Here is a 5,299-nt window from a genome sequence, read left to right on the forward strand (position 1 = left end):
CCCTCAAACCTCCTGGGTGACCACCACCCCTTCTCTGAGGAGATTGCCTCTGTCCTTCCCTTATAGCTGCTAACATAATCTTAGACTGCTTCTTGTAGTTCTCATCCTCCCTCCTAACATAAACCTTCTGAGCCTCCCGCAGTAACTCATCCAGCCCCCTTGCTTGCCACCCTTCTAACTTTTCCAACTTCTTTCGAATATCCACCCACGAATTTACCACAAAATGAACTTTCAACAATGTCTCTCCTTCAGGAGTGTTAGGGTCCACCCCTGAATATAACTGAAAGGCTTTTCTCAGCCTCTCCAACCACTCAGTTGGATCTTCATCCTTCTTTTGTTGTTCCTTGAATGCCTTTTGTACATTCTGTCCACGAGGGACAGCCTTCCTTATTCCCTGTATTATTATATTTCGCAAATTGCCCATATGGGTACGGTGTAACGGGTCTTGATTATTCCACTGGGGATTATGTAGGGGCCATTTAATATCTGCTAATGGTCCCTGTTGATGTTCATCATCCCAGATTCTCATGCCCATTTCTCTAATCATTCTTCTTTCTTCTGCAGAAAACAAAATCCCTAACATGGATTGCATCTCCTCCCAAGTATAAATATTAGGTCCCAAAAATTGATCCAACCGCTCTGCCACCCCTAAAGGATCTTCTAACAAATGTCCCATTTCCTTTTTAAATTCCCTAACATCCCCTGAGTTTAATGGAACGGATATATATCCTATTCCCAGAATCTGGGCAGGCTGTCCTGGTTGTGCTGCATTCGGGTTAGGCACCATTCCCATTCCATGCTCTCTAAGGGGAAATATACCCAATTCTTGCTTTCCCTTTTGTCGGGTCTGGCTTCAGGTTACTCGCCGAGAACCCTCAGGGATATTTTCCTCCAACCTTTCACCTTCCGGTCCCTCATCCTCCGATAATTCTTGGGTGGGTGCCGAGGGACCCGGGTGGTCGATTAGCAAAGGTTCCGGGAGGGAGAGGTCTAAAAGTTGTGGCGGTGGAAGTGGCAATGGAAGAGGTGGGGGTGGTGGCGGTATGTATGGAGGGGGAATGCCTGGAGGTAATTCAATTTCTTTTGACCTCGTTTTCTTCCTCTCGGTATTGAGAGCAAATAATTTTGCCCTTGTCTCTCCTCTTATCCAGAGGGCTGCATATTCACTTTCTTCTAGATTAAAGGGTTCTTTTGAATTAACGTAAATATTTAAGGCCTGACAGATCCAATCCTCAGAAGACCCAAATACTGGCCAATATAACTGATCCCCTCTTATTTGTTTCCCCCCCCAAACTTCTATGCAGTAATGAGCCATTTTTACTTTATCTTTTCCATTCCTAGAAGGAAAGGCATTCCAATATTTAATCATTAAGCCTAATGGACTATCCTCTGAAATATGGGGAAGTTTTACAGGGATTCCCCCACCCATGGGTTCAGCAGGTTTGCTTTTCCTCTGACCCATCTTCTGGAGTGCCTTCTAACACACACACACTTGCTTCCCTCAATTCGTGGCCCTGTCCATCGCCGGATATGGAAACCGCACTACTATGAGGTCCGCACTTGCTTGGGGAGTCCGAGCTGCCGGCTCTCCTCTCATACACTACACTCATCACACTCCAGGATCCCCACCCCCAACCAGGCGGTCCCGTTCTCCCAGAACAGGCCTCCTCCGGACACCAGGTCCTTCGGAAAATACTTACACCATCCGGTGTCTTCGTCCGGGGCTTTGTGCACAAAGATTAAGGGGGCCGCTGGCAGTTCTTTGCTTGCTATTGGATTTTAGGTTCGTCAGTCGGAGTCCGGGGAGGAGTGTCCCTGTAAGGCCACTGTTAAAGCAAAAGCAGTGGGGCGCCTCCTCAGGAGACCTCCTCTCCAGGTGTTCCGATCCGAGTCACGGCACCAAATTTGTTATAAATTGAGGCGAATAATTTGATTCAGCCTGTTAAGATCAATTAATAATTTTATTAATTACAGCAAGCGATAGAAAGCAAAACAGCGCTGGGTTCAGCTGGGAGCCTGGCTCCGCCAAAAGCTGACAACCTTTCCTTCTTTTCAGTCCCTTTTTGTCCTGCATAAGTAGGGGTGATGGGTCTCCTTCCACCATGGTTATCAGTTCCAGCAACAATGGGTTTGACAAGTGGGGGTGGTGGGTCTCCTTCCACTGCAGTTATCAGTTTCAGCAACAATGGGTTTCCACTGCAGTTATCAGTTCCAGCCAGTCCTGCAAAATCTTTACTGTGAGAAACTGCATTGACTTGTTTGTTCATCAAAAGTATGAAATTAGGATAAAAGGGGGGGAAGTCGGGACATGGAATTTGCAGGCTTGACTGGTAACCACAAACAAAGATTGTGAAAGATTTTGCAGGACTGGCTGGAACTGATAACCGCAGTGGAAACCCATTGTTGCTGAAAAGTGATAAACCGCAGTGGAAGGAGACACACCACCCCACTTGTGAAACCCATTGTTCCTGGGACTGATAACCACGGTGGAACGAGACTCATCACCCCCACTTATGCAAGATAAAAAGGGACTGAAGACAAGGAAAGGTTGTCAGCTTTTGGCGGAGCCAGGCTCCCAGCTGAACCCAGCGCTGTTTTGCTTTCTATCGCTTGCTGTAATTAATAAAATTATTAATTGATCTTAACAGGCTGAATCAAATTATTCGCCTCAACTTATAACATTTCAAAATCTTTGTGGTTACCAGTCAAGCCTGCAAATTCCATGTCCCGACTTCCCCCCCTTTTATCCTAATTTCATACTTTTGATGAACAAACAAGTCAATGCAGTTCCTCACACTTCCACCCCCGCTCCGCGGGAGGAGCCGGCATTGCCCACCGAACACTCGGAGCAGCTCTCTCCTGTCTTCCCGGCGCATGCACAGGAGGGACCGAAGCCTTCAGCGGCTCCACTTCCACGGTCAGCAATTGCTCTGACAGGGGTTGCGGTCGCTCCTGACCCTTTGCCTTCGCCAGCGCCAGAGGGACCATCGCCTCCTCCTCCTCCACTCTGTGTGGCGTGTGGAACGGCCCCGCCGCCGTGTTTCCCCCACCCTGCACCGCAGGAGGGGGTGGAGCCGCCTCCGCCGCTGACAAGAGAGGCAGCCGGTTCCATGACAGCGGCCAGCCCCTCCCCCCCCCCACGCCAGAGAGCACATCCAGCCTCCCTGCACCGCAGCCTGAAGCCGGTTCATCGGTAGTGGCGCCCGCAGCGCCGGTCGGGGATGCTCCCCCGCTGGCTCCGCCCCCTCCAGCCGGGCCGGCTCCCATCCGCGACGCGAGCTGTGGCGCTGAGGAAGATCCCCAGCCCGCCTCGCTGCTCCCGGATGCCCCGCCTCCTGCTGTTTCCCTCAGGGTGCCCGGGAACGCGGACTGCAGCAGTGAGCATCAACAGCCTGTCCCTCAGCAGGGGCGTGCCCTCGTAGCTGGGCGCCGTCCCGGCCGGCGCGTCCGTACCGCGAAATCTGAAGATCAACATTCCTCTGGGGACAACACCTTCCCTGCCGTGCTTTGGAGCACCCCATGCGTTCTGCTCTCATTCGCAGGGCGGGAGGAGCGGGATCCCGAGAGGCTGTGGCTTGGTCCCTGCTCAGGAGGGGCGGGGGAAGGGCGAAATGCCGGAGGAATTGCCGAGATATTGGCAGCGTGGTGGAGGTGGGCAGTCAAGGAGAAGGCGAAAGTGAATTGCCCATCTGGGGATGGGCATGGGCTGTCCCAGGAACCCCAAATCCAGGGGCCCCAGATGACACCAGTAAAAAGCTGGGGGAAGGGAACAAGCCGAATGAATCTGGGCTCAGCAGCGGAGCCGGATGCCCCGCCCCGCCAGCCGGGTCTGAGTCCCTTGGCCCGCCCGCCGCTGCTGGATCCTAAGACCCGCTGCTGCTGCTGCTGGCCTTTTTGAAAAGAAAAAAAAAGTGGACAAAGCTAACGTTTTCACTGCCAGTTCAAAGTACTGGAAAGCCACGAGCCAGCCTCGGCCCAAGTGGTTGAATTAAAGGCTGTGGCCATGGCATTCCAGAGATTTTCTCAATAGTGCCTGATAATTATATTATGTCATATCTGATGGATTTCTAATAGTTGTTAGTAATCTTCAGCTGTTCTCTGTTTCAGGATTCAGCAGTTCTCTGTTTCAGGACCAAGAAGGACATTCAGTAATGTCAAAGATCAACATCTCCAGTTAATGGACCTTCTCCTGAAACTCAGCTGTTTGGACTTTGAAACAATGATCACTCTTTGTATTGTTATTTGGTTTTCTAATATTGTAAAGCTTGTTTTAATGATATGAGAGAAATAGATATTCTACAGGTAAAGAATCTCCCTGACCATTCTAAATCAGCTTCTGAATGAGGTTTTGATTGGCAACGGATAAACCTCTTGAACTGTGTTCTCCCTTCTGCAAAGGGCCCTGCAGAAGACTTGCAAAGGCAGCTTTTCTTTTTTTATAGTGAACAGGTTGAGATGTGGTAATCACATATCCTCTGAACAGAGAGACATAGCTTTCCCAGGATTTTCCTGGGAAGCTGTGAGAAAGCTCAAAGAATGAGAAACAATTATCTTCACTTGTTGCACCTGCTGTTGTGTACATGTGGAATGTGTTATGGAGATTTGTTTACCAAAGGGTGATTTCTTAATTGGACACTGGTGATGATGTTTGGATTTTCAAGGACTGCATCAGACTGTAAGGGTGAAGTGTGCTTCTTAGTAGTATAGTATAGTATAGTATAGCATAGTACAATAAAGTGATTGATCAGCCTTCTGCAATCATGGAGTCAATGCTAATTATTACCTGGCGGGGACCCCTGCTATGATAGTCTGGCTATTAAAATTACTGAGGAATTCCTCAGCCTGAATTAAGGTGCAAACGAGACCATATGCCAGTGACAATAGGAGGGATTTTATTTGATAGCAAATATGAGGGAAAGAAAAAAGAAGAGAAAGAAATAGGGAAAGAAGAGCTTGGGGAATGGGGGGGGAGGGGGGAATGGGGTGAAGAGAGACTAGGTAGAAAGTATCACCATTCCATGGATCCCAATGGCGTTTCATTGATCCTCTTCTTCTGGTCTTCTTGGTGGTGAAGGTCCCCCCAAAAAGCATAGAATTTGATGGGTTAATGGGCCAGGTAGGAAAATCTAGGCACCTCCCTGGAACGGCAGAGTTTGCTATTGCCTGTTACAAAAGACTCTGGGTTTGTTGCATCATGTGCAGTCCTGCGGAGCAAGGCTTCAGGAATGACAGATTTTAGGCAGCAGCAACCACTACTCCAACACCCGCATTTTTACCTGGGGGGCACTTTGGGGGGCCT

General features: G+C 49.5%; 1 pseudogene; it reads left to right on the top strand.

Annotated features, from left to right (window-relative positions):
• The first annotated feature begins 2,765 nt into the window (after positions 1-2,765).
• On the top strand, positions 2,766-4,758 carry LOC146763157 (uncharacterized; annotated as a pseudogene).
• Positions 4,759-5,299: the final 541 nt, after the last annotated feature.

This window comes from Lonchura striata, chromosome W, assembly GCF_050655825.1.
Source record: "Lonchura striata isolate lonStrDom1 chromosome W, ASM5065582v1, whole genome shotgun sequence".
NCBI lineage: Eukaryota > Metazoa > Chordata > Aves > Passeriformes > Estrildidae > Lonchura > Lonchura striata.